Raw genomic sequence first — 12,042 nt, 5'->3', positions numbered from 1 at the left:
AATCGGGTGCGCGTTAGAATCGGGTAAGTACGGTAAACAAAACTGGCATTTACTGCAGTACCAACCATTCTGGCATGCTTGTAGCACCAAAACTAGTAGCTGGATACTTCCATTAACATTCAAAATGGTGCAGCATTGCACATTCTGCTGTGATGCTCTCCTGTAAGTAGTCACTTTTTGCGAAGGTTCATGCAGTGCACTTCCATTAAAGGGATGACCCGTAGCATCACCATAACTATCACTTGGATGTAGCCTTGTGAGCACAAAAAAATAGCTGCAATGAGCTGTTCTGTAGCCTTTTGCAGTGGTGTGGCAAGCTCCAGTCTGTGTTGACACGTTGGGCGAAGGTACGTAGTAAAAATTTAAAGCAGTTCCACTCGACGCGAAAGCTGTGAAGTGCTGGGCAGTGATTCACCAAAAGAGCTGGGGCACCCTCTCTTGACTGGTTTCAGTATCAGCCTGGCATTTGTGCTGAAAGTAGTCAAGAGAGGGTGCCACCGCCCCGTTATCACTAATTTTGGGTAAGGAGAGCCGCTCCGCATGCCTCTTTGGATGATGCCATTTTGGCTAAAGGCCGTTGGATCACAAGGAGAGACATTTTGTGCCTGATCCTTCAGCTTTTAAGGAGCACAAGCCTCGGTGACTCCTGGTTATTTCCCAGGAGTGCGTAGCAGCAAAACGGTGTGATCGGGGGAGCAGTTGCCGGCATGCCACGCAAGGCTAGGGTCACCTGTTAATAAACGTGTTAATTCATTGTTTTCCTTATTTTATATTATTGTGCACTTATTTGCAGTCTAGCAACGGTAGCCTCCGTGGCAACGGCGCAGTGCAAACATCACCCCCAACGCTTCGCATATGAGTAACGTGCCTGTGTGGCGCAATGGGATTGACATCGACTTCGTAAAGTGAGGGGCCCACGTTCGATCCCGACCAGAGGAAGTGGTTATCTTTTTGAAACCTCTGTTAGGGTGCGTGATGCCACGTGACTGCGGTGGCTAGATACCGGGACTCCAGACGAGCTACGACGACAAACCAGGCCTCAAGTGCTCCGCACTTAAAATTCTAGGACACCTAAGCTTATGTATTGAATGCAAAAGCATAAGTGTTGAACTGTGGAATAAATATGCCAGTATTATGTGCAGTGCTGTGTTTCACAGCTGCTGTTGATGTAGATTATCCAGTGTCCATTGCCACGTACTGCACACTGTACTGATGAAATTTGTAGACCAAGTGTCGCATGTAGTAAGGCAGTGCGTTCATTGTGCGCGTGGCTATAGTGTGGTGCCTGCAGTGGCACGTGTCGGGTGGTGTTCACCTGCCCCCCGTTATCATTGTCATCTGCTTTCCTTTGCAGCATTTTCTTCCTCTTTCGGTTACTGGAGGCATGGCCAACTGCCGTGTTTGGCTCTGCATATACGCTATTAGTGGGAGCCTGTTTCCCTACCCACCTTAATTGCTACCTTTGCAATTGTCATGCTCAAATTTCTCCTGCATGGCTCAGTACATGTCTCCAGCACACGCTTCCAAGTCGAAGGCCACAACCCATTCATTAGGTTCACCCTTAGCCAGCTGGAATCTGGTCCGTGGTGGTCCAGGGGTTCCGTGCTTGTCTCATTTTAGAGGACCCTGGTTCAAATCCCACCGAGCGCAAAATTTATCCTCTTTTCTGCTAGATCAGTTCCTTTTTTAGTAAGCTTCCCTAAAAAATTTGTTGTCATTTTAAAAAAGCATTTACTGACCTTTTTTTTTGTTTTCCTTCAAGCAGTCAGCCATTTTGTGTGCTGCCCTCCGGCCACATGGATGCCAGATTTTTGACCAGCATAGTTAACTAATTCTTTTGCATTGAAGGCGAACGAAGGTGTCTTTGCAGAGCACAAAGAAGCTCATAAGCAAATAAAAGGCCCCTCAACAGAACTCCAAAAACAGACCTGGGCTTACGCACCCATAATGGGTCTGCACCATCCTTTAATTTTTTTTTCACGTACGATTGGCACAAGTTCTGGGATACCCTGACATTTGTGCAAACATAGTGGGCTGATGAACCTTTTAGACTTGTACAACAACATGGCCACGTACTAGCATCTAGGGCAAGCTTGAGTGAACAAACACCGCTGTAGGCTTGCAGTGATCACCACAAGACATCCATCAGCAAAAAGCACCTTACATGAATTCCTGTAGCTCCCATAAAGAAGAAGGCTACTGCCACTTCTCGCCAACTTGACCTCCGTATTTGTCATTTGAATGATATACTGTCCAGCCCGCTTACAACGAACACATCAGGAAACGGAAATCAGTTTGTTATATTCGTTTTTCGCTGTATCTGGACGTAAAATCTGTGTAAGTATGCAAGTGGTAACGGGAAACGAAGATTTGTTCGTTATAGGTAGGATTTCGTTAAAACTGGGTTCGCTATAAGTGGGCTATACTGTACTGAGTACTGTTCCAGTCGTTATATATATTCGTCCTTTGAAGTTGTGTTTGGGTAGATTCTGGTTGAAGCATTTTCAATAGATGACTTTCAGCAGTTTCCTCCTCACAACCACCCTCACAAAGTGTGTTGAAAATACTAGGTTTTAGCATGTATTCAAAGCAACCATTGTTTGAGCGCATCAATATCCAGGACTTGTAATGCTCGGAGTGGCTACCATGGCTGCTTGCACAGAGCTATCTGCCCATGCCATCCCCGGAAAGTATAAAAACCACCAATGTCGCGACTCCTGCCACACATACACACACTTTGCTAATCAAAATTGATTTATTACAGCACAGTTTACCGCTTCTGTGTGTACTAAAATGCGCTCATAAACGCCAAGCAGTTTAAAGATGCCTTTTATATTTCTTAGCTAGCTAGTTAGCTGCCATCAAATCATTATTTATTTATTTATTTATTCATAATACCCCTAAAGGCCCTCGTGAGAGGGTATTACATAGGGGGGGTTACATGAGCAAAAGTACAGTGGCCTCAATTCAAAGATGGGGACAGAGCTGTTCCTATAGCTTTTCAGAAGACTAACACATTTTGAGATGGCCCAGAGTTGTGCCATTTGCCTGTGCACACATGCGTCTCTGCTGCTACATGCAATGGGGAACCAATGTACACACGGTGCAACTCTTCGCACGCACCTTGGCACGAGAACTTCTGGTAAACCAAGAGCTCCCTTCGCCGACTGGCACTGCTGCTGTTCTGATGCACACGACCCCAATTTCACAGCCAACATGGCACTCACAAATAATCAAGCAGCATCTTGCACATTTGGTCTCTTCGTCCCGCCTTGCGCCGAAAGAAACAAGCACATGCAGCACGTGACATATAGGGCAGGTTCTTAACACAATTCAGCCCTTAACAGCTTGTCGGTATTAGTCACATCTCTCTGAATATTAAACAAAACACACTGCACCTGACAGTGAACTACAGCTGCATCCAGCAGAGGCAGCCACAGCAACATGGCCGTAGCAAGGGGTTCAGCTGTTAACATCCACTGTGATTGAACCCTGTTGTATAATGGGTGCACGCCTACCTCTTCAAAGTTCCCTCCAAAGTTCCCTTCACATTGCTGTGGGGCATTCTGCTCGCAGTGACAGCAGCTGTCTTTGCAGGAGGACACTGGAAATACCCTTGCATGTGGGCAAATATTATTCATGAAAGCTGCATGTTGCCACTACAAAATAAGGTAATGTAAAGTGCCAATTTTTGTCACGACATATTTGGCCACAGAAAGTCCCTATTCCTTGTGTATTGTGAGTTTGCAGTTCACTTTTGTGATGCTTCAGTACAGCAACATGCTTGTACAAAATTCCAGGGTTATTCATGTGGTCAGAATATGTTCAAGCACACCAACCAAGTTAATCATAGGGATTATGCAGCCATGAGGTATTGCTCTGCACACTCCTTTTCATTATGCTATAATGTGCCTATATTGCATCTATGGGCATGATACTAGAAATTATTTTACTATGATATACACCTCTTCTCGCACAGGCATTGCATTCCATGGCACGGCTGATAAGTACTTAGTGAACTGTTCACGGCGATCTGTCATATATTGCACACAGCACCAAACAGTGCCCATTGAAACAGTCAGTGCATTGGTGCTCTTCTTAATTTCTGTCCATGATACCGCACTCTCGTGGGCATGCACTGCCAGATCTTGAAGACACAGCTTTTTCAATTCTATCTCTCTATCTGTACAATAGCAGGATCACGGTTACATGCTCCTTCCCTAGAATGCTTCTGCTGTTGTAAAGGCACAGATGTATTATCTGGTTAATACATCATAGTGGTTACTAGCTTATCTATTATTGCTCGATCCCCCTCAGAATTTTTCACTGCGCATTGTTAACAAATGCAATATGGCAAGTGCACGCCGCATGGTGTACTGCTAAGGAATGCCATGCTTGCTTTGTCGATAGTGAGAAATAAGTGACCGCTCACATATACCACAGCGATGCACAGCTAGCTGGGTGCCAATGCTCGGTCTGCTGCTGCCGCGTTTTTGGTGCCGGCAGGGTAATTTCGCCTGGGTTTATAGCATGAACAGTTGACGCTGCAAAAGATGGATGAAATGTTGCACACTGTGCTGTGCTTTGCCAGTGGTGGCACAAACTGTGTGCACACTGCACTTTGTTGGTGTCTTGTCTAAAAAAAAATTAAAAAACTCTGAGGACACATGAGCACTTATGTGTTGTAAATGCAAAAGCATTGATGTCGAATTGAAGGCCATTGAGTGCTCCTTTGAGTTTTGCATGGCGAGTAATGTTTTCCAGTTTTGCTGCTGGGTACCTGCAATGCAATGGCATAAAAGACTATTTCTTGCTACTGCCAAGGTTGCAGCCACCGAGACCAACATATAGATGCTTCGACTCCATAGCAGTGCAGTACATACGCTGCCTAGAGCAACTTGGCTCGTTGGTGACTGTTGCACCGCTGGGTGAGGCTAGTGTGGCACGTGCTTCTTGATGTGCCACTGCAGCAAGGCACTGAATATTGGTGGCACTGTGCCTGCTGAGGCAAAATGGCCTATATAAATTGGTGGTAAGTGTTAACCAGTACACTTCCCAGGTATGTGCTCCTCTGGGTATAGGGACCAGGTGGCCAATGTATGGCACCACCATCGTTTCAGTGAACAGCACCGCCCGTGGCAAATTGCTCGTCAGTGGAATGGTGGTGGTGGCGAGCGCGGTGTTCGTATGCATGTCTTTCCGTCGTTCTGCTGGTGCGGCTAGCCAAGCTTAAATACCTAGAAGAACTTTTTTGAGATCGGTGAACGTGGAAAGTGGGAGCAACGTTTACGAGGCATGCCATGTGTATGATTTATGCACATTTTCAGTAAATGCAAACCGAATACGACGCTCAACGAGCCAAGCTACAATGTCAAGCTGGAAGTGGATGTTCATTCATTCGTGTAACCATTAATTGTAATGCACAAAACACATTTTTCATGCTGCATTGTTGCCTGCACGCTGTTTGACGTATTCAGGAATGTCTTGCAGCTAAATGGTCCTTGCAAAGCAGGCGTAGGCGGCTGATCCAAGCATGCTGCAGCGCTGAAACTCACAGTTGATGAAGAAACGGCGTTGTGCACGAGCGAAAAACTAAGTTGGGGGCATCTTCTCAGATTTGCCCCGAAAAAAAAAAGGTTGTGCTCAATGAACTACGCTACGTGCTGTCATTATTTACGGTAGAAACGATGTTAATTTCACAGCAGTACGTTTACAACAGCCACTGTGATGTGTTCGCAAAATAAATACCGCATGACAGTAGAAAGTCATTGCATCATGTGGAAAAGCAATGCTTTATGCGTCTATAATACTGGGTTGCTGCTACATGGTTTGTGCTTATTGAAAAAACAATTACCGCGTGGCAAAATGAAAACAGAGACAAGACGGTGCCAAAGAGCTGCCTTTAGTTTCATATCCTAATGCTGCGGTAATGTTTGACCAGATGTTTCTACCAACTACGCTTAAATGAACAGAAACTGTATCGCTTACGCTGCACTGAAACCGTTACCTGTAGTTGTAGGCCTAAGGGAAGCCCCCACCATAAAAAAAGGTGCAGAAATTTTGAGAATTGTCTATTAATATGTAAAAATTCTGACGCTGTGTGTCTGTTCGTTTCATCTACAGTGTGTTTTCTCGGAGGCATGAAATGCCTCAACCCAGGCAGCTTCTTTTTTTTAGTTATTCATGTCAGGGCATGTGGAAATAGTTGAATTCGTCTGTTCGTTCACCGTTCTTTTTTTTCTTTTTGTTTATAGAGACGCATGAAAGTGCACGATTAGGTAGAACTGTGGTTGGATTGCTTCATTTTCAGTATATGCTTTTTTTTATTTTATGTGATTTCTAGCTTTCTGCAACGACTGGCGGTTTCCAGATTTGGCATCAGTGCCCGAATGGGGTGACTTTTGTTTCACCTGGTTATGTGTTTGTTTTTTTCCAAATACCCTCTTGCACTCCTCCTCTTGCAGTGATTTACTCTTACACTTTTATAATGATTAAATATCTTGGCAAGGCAGTAGACGGTTCGTGTTGAGGTATTCGGCAGAGAATGCTTACGCATTAATTAAACGCCAAATATTGACGTTAATTTACACCTTGTCGTATTTTCTAATGCCTTAGAAACCCGCCGCGGTGGCTCAGTGGCTATGGCGTTGTGCTGCTGAGCACGAGGTCGCGGGTTCGATTCCCGGCCACGGCAGCTGCTTTTCTGATGGAAGCAAAAAGCAAAAACGCCCGTGTGTACGAGATTTCGGCGCACGTTAAAGATCCCCAGGTGGTCAAACTTAATCCGGAGCCCTCCACTATGGCGCGCCTCATCGCCTGCGTTGCATCGGCGCGTTAAACCCCACAATCAACCAATAATGCCTTGGCAGTCTATCGGGGCTAGCCTTTATTTCACAGGTGAGGAAATGAGAGGTGGGGGAAAAGGTCTTGTAGCTGGAGCTGTTGGATGGTTGGATCACATCGACTCTTGATGAAATGACCACTACAACACTCCCAAACTCCAGACCTGTCTCTCTTCGGAAATAGAAGGCACAAAGCTAGCGGTTACAGAAACAAATTGTAAACTGCCGCAACAATTCCACGACCACACGGTAGTCGAAGTCATACGTGTACGTGCCTGTGACCAAAACCTCTGCGGCCGAAACTGGTTGAAATACTTTAAACCGGTTAGAAATGAATACTAATACCTTCATTCATAATCAAAACGGCCAGTGGCGCCAGGCATTGAAAGCCACAAAAAGCAGAACTCCACATACCAATGAGGTTTGCATACCCCATGTGCACCTTAGAAGCATCCGATGAGTTTATGTAGCTGTTAGTGGCATTGAAACGCAACACATCTGCCTAGACTTAGCTTTACTGGGCATTTCCACTCGGAAGAACACCTAAATGTTAAAAGCACTGAAGCAAACAAGACACAATTAATTAACTGACGGAAGGCTGTAACCAACTGAAAGTGCAGCGGCCCATTCCAGTAACGAGCGGAGTGCAAGTGGTGGCGTTAGCCGTCCAGCTGCCCGGTCCCTATACTGTGACTCTCATTAAACTAAAGATCGTGGGGTCAAGAGTTGGCCAATACACTCCTGGAGGTGTGTGCAACATGTCGCAGCCAATGGGAGATATGGAAGCCTTTTTCAGCTGCAAACGCCAGACGCTGGCTTTTTCGCTTCATTCGGTCCACAAATGCTTTCGCATTAAAAATTGTTGCAGGTTAGAGAAAACCCTTGAAGTAATTCATTCAAGCTAGCAACAGCTGTTGCGCTGCCACTTATGGCGCTTATGGCCTTATGGTCTGCCCCATGGAGGTCTGCCCTAGTGACGCTAGTCTGCCCCATAAATGTGGCTTCTTTCGCAGTCTTGCTTGGAAAGAACATGTGACAGACGCTAAACACTGCACTCATGAGATTCTTTACTCCATTGTTGCGCTGGTGTTTTTTCACCACTATTTTGTTCTTTCAATTAATCAATATAAGCGCAGAGCATGCGACGTAGGTGTGCGAACACCGACGCAAGAGGTGCGAACACCGACGCAAGACCACTCCCATCGTAACCAAGCTAGCCACTGCAAACGTAGACCACTTCTACGTGGACCACAGGGCTGTGTTTTTGTCCCAGTACAACGGAGTTAACCTGTGCGAAGGTATAATTGTGTGTTCGGGGTCGTGAGGCAGGCAGGTTGTTCACCATTGCGAAGGTGAACTGCGCACACTTGCGAAGGGCTGCGCGTGAACTGCGCACCATTGCGAAGGGCTGCGCACAGGACAAAGGTTTTTTTTGTTGTTGTTACCGGCTGTAGGAACCAAGCCTTAATAATAATACACATCCAGGCCTCAAGTAGTGAATGAGAAAATATTAACTAGTTGCACTTAGCCCTGGTGCCAAGCATTTTTTTTTTTCGTGGGCCCTCTCAAGTTACCGTTTTTAAAGTTATTCCTTCTAAGGCACGTTCGAGCTGGTATAATGCCATGCATTCAACAGATGCTGGACAGTTCACCCAATATGCCCTTGATGTGTGCTGTCACATGCCGAAGAACAATATTGTACTTCAGTTGGTACTTTTAGGAACAGATCTTATGATGTGCAATGCTTTCAAGTTCATTTCTTCTGTGTTTAGCGTGACTGAGGACTTGCCTGCAGCAATCTTACCGCAAAGAAGTTATTGCTTGTCGAACAGCACAAAAGTACCACTACAACTTAAAACTGAAATTAGTCAGGGATGAGGTTTTGCTTGTCAGTTTTCTCTCTCCAGCAGTGATGGCAATGGAAGCTGAGCAGTGGCGTTGCTGGGTAAACTTGCACCCGGGGCCCAGAAAATTTGTCTCCCCCTCACATATACAAAACAATTATTAATAATAAAACTAGTGTTATTGTTATTATTGATAATACAGTTGAACCTCGATATAACGAACCTCGATTTAACGAAATTCGCGATATAACGAATTTTTTCAAGTTTTCTAACAAAATTTTGCTAAATGCATGTATTTTTGTCTCGATTTTACGAAGTAATTTTGTGCGGCGCTTTCGATTTAACGAAGTCACGGCAAGAAAGGAAGAACGAAATTCCGGTCGAGGCACGTTTTATTTTGCCTCTCAGGCCCTACATTGAAAAAATTCAGTACTCAAATTGACTCTTGAAGGCTAAAATGAAAGAAAAGCGGTGAAATCTACGGTTAACAACAATTAAAAACGAAGAACGAAGCTGCACAAACCGCTAGTGGTCATAGACGGTTTAATAGTGCACCCACTATTTTGACGTCTCCATCGTTGCCTACGCCAGCGCCCTCTATGCTTAGGCTACCGAAGCCTACTTCAAGCTGACCAGCGTTCATTAGACAGCTGCGGTGCGGAGAAATCAGTTTCGTAAGGGCTCAGTGGGCATAAAAGTAATTGCTTAATCGAATTTGGCCGGAAGATTTTTAATGTAAGCTTTCCGCTTTCCGGATCACGTAAGCGCTGCTCCACACAGTGAAGCGGTCCGCGTGTACTCCGCTCAACTCGCAATCATGGTTTTATCTCGAGTGTTGTGGTTGAATCACGCGCCCATACTGCGGAGCCCTTGTACATGAAGAAAGTCTTTCGAAAGTTTCATAGCAGCCTTCCGCTATTGGCCCGCCGCGCCTAAGCCTACCACTGAATGGACGAAAAGAGGCGTAACTTCGAACGAGCACCTCGGCGGGGTGAAGTTCACGGGACATGGACGCGGGTTCAATTGACTAACAGCGGCATTTAGTAGTGACCGAAATGAAAAAAGAAAAAGTGGAAACCTAGTCTGCTATCATATTTAATGAGGCGTTGCGGAAAAAGCACCGGTTTTACGATGACACATGAACTACCGTCGGCTATCCGAATTCCATTGCCCAAGTGTTGAAACTCTTAATTCACACAATTTTCGCGGCCAGTTTTAGTACAAATTTCGCTTTAATTGGAGAGGTAACTACATAGCAGTTGTTGCCTGGCGAGGGCCAAAGTGTTAAAACCCCAATAACTGGTTAAATGAACTGTAAAATCGAAACCTCGATTTTACGAAATTCTCGATTTAACGAAATTTGCGGCCCCAAGTACGACTTCGTTATATCGAGGTTTAACTGTATTAATGTCTTCTATTGTTAGCATATTAAGGCTAGTTCACACTTGCGACTGGAGCTACCAAAAGCGATTTCTGTCACTCTTGTCACTCGGCATTGCTCTCATCGCGCAAAAAGAGCGATTGGTCTCGACAAATTTTGTGTCTTTCATTTCGATACCAATGTAAAAAAACTTTTTACAGCTACTGAATGCATGGGCTTCGAAACGTCAATGCAAGCATGCATAATATGCGACATGCGATGTGAAATGAAGCCACAGGATACTTGATGTGTAGTTATTTATAAAGAACTGGCAATATATTAGAAAAGTAAGCAGCAAGATAAGAAGCCGTGTGTTATTTAGGCAATAATAGCTACACGACCTTGGTTTAGAGAACCCCAGACGATGACTCTGGTGCAGATCTTGATACACAACACCGACCTTTTCAGTGAATTAGGCATCGGTAAAAATCCTAACAGTAAAGAGCATCATGGTGTGTCACTCGTGAGCACGAAAACACCATTAGCAGCCGAGAAAGGAGTGGCCAAGAGCTACTTGCGGCAGCACAGGGTGTAATGCGCCAAACCAAAGCAGGGTTGGGGAAAAGTGAAGGCTGATATGCAGCAGTGTGAGAGTACCACATCTTACAGTCGATACCAAGCGAATGGATACCTGCAAGAGCAATGGAGGTGTGAGAGAGTCTCGGGCCTCGTCAGAAAATGACACTATAAGGTGGTCCCCAGAGGCGTTCGGAAAGCTTTGCAGCCCGCTGTGCCGACTAAATCATGCAGACGTCCCGCGTGCTTGGAGGAGGGTGGCCAGCAATGATAGGGCTGTTTAAAGGCAACACATGCAAGACAAATAGTCGCTTCATTCGCATCAATTTTTCTGTGTGTAGGAACACACCTTGAACAAATTATGCTTGAAGGACCACAGGTGGAGCCTGGTGAAAGAAGGCTGGGGGAGAAATAGAAGTTGTCCCAGCCAATAAACAACAGCCGGACTTCAAAAAAAGCTATTTCCTAGTATTGTGCAGGAAAAGTAGTATACAATGTGAAAGAAACGGCCGCCCCATAAATTAAGAAAAACCGCCTGCGCCTGCCCGTTTGTCACTAAAGGCAGCCTCTGTGGCAGCATGCAACTGCTGGAAATTTCTCTAAGTGAGAATTTCAGTACGTTTGAAATAGATACATTGTCGGGTCTCTTTATTTCTATGGTTATGTGATTACTGAGAATGGAAGCAGATAGAAAGGGAACATTTAGCGTTAAAGAGACGACTGGCCGTACACGAGTCGTCTAAGCGGCCAGTGCACGGCTAGTCGTGTGGATGTTTGTCTGCGACAATGTTGTCATTTCCTTTCGTACGTTGTAAAAAGATTCCACCACACATTTGCAAATAAGCTAACTGACATTGGTGTCTTGGGAAAACGAACACAGTATAAAGTATAAAATGTGAGGTTCGGGCTTTCCAGTGAAGCTGCCACCAGCCAATAGAGGAAATCTGAATCGAAGGAGGTTACGAAGCGATAAAGAAAGAACTCTTGAGTAAAATATCAGATTCGTACGGGCCCGAGTGTATCAGCGCCACACGCTGGCTCACAACCGTGCGGTCGCGCCCATCCCGATGTGTTGGTGACGATTTCATTGACGTCGTTGTACAGTCGACTAGCTCAAGACAGATCCTAGATGAAACAACCTTTTCCAAGTAGCTGAGAAAATAATATCGCCCTCTCCAACCAAAAGTAATAACCAAGAACAAGACGTTTGGGACCCATCTCGATTCCCTCTTCCTTCAGGGGTGACTGGGGTCGCGTTGTAGTGCCGGTCACTCACAAAGCGCCTCGCTGTGGAGCGCGGTGCCCACATGTACACAAGTGGGAGGGTTCGGAGGAAGGATTTATGTTCTTTGCATCTTTTCCTCCAGTTGGTCACGCTTCTGGAGTGTTTCACCGAAGTCTCTTTTGCGGTCTCATGTTT

Source organism: Haemaphysalis longicornis, unplaced genomic scaffold, assembly GCF_048455015.1.
Source record: "Haemaphysalis longicornis isolate Haplotype H1 unplaced genomic scaffold, Haemaphysalis longicornis Haplotype H1 scaffold_1, whole genome shotgun sequence".
NCBI classification, from domain to species: domain Eukaryota; kingdom Metazoa; phylum Arthropoda; class Arachnida; order Ixodida; family Ixodidae; genus Haemaphysalis; species Haemaphysalis longicornis.
The sequence above is the reverse complement of the archived record's forward strand: the minus strand, read 5'-3'. Positions refer to the sequence as shown.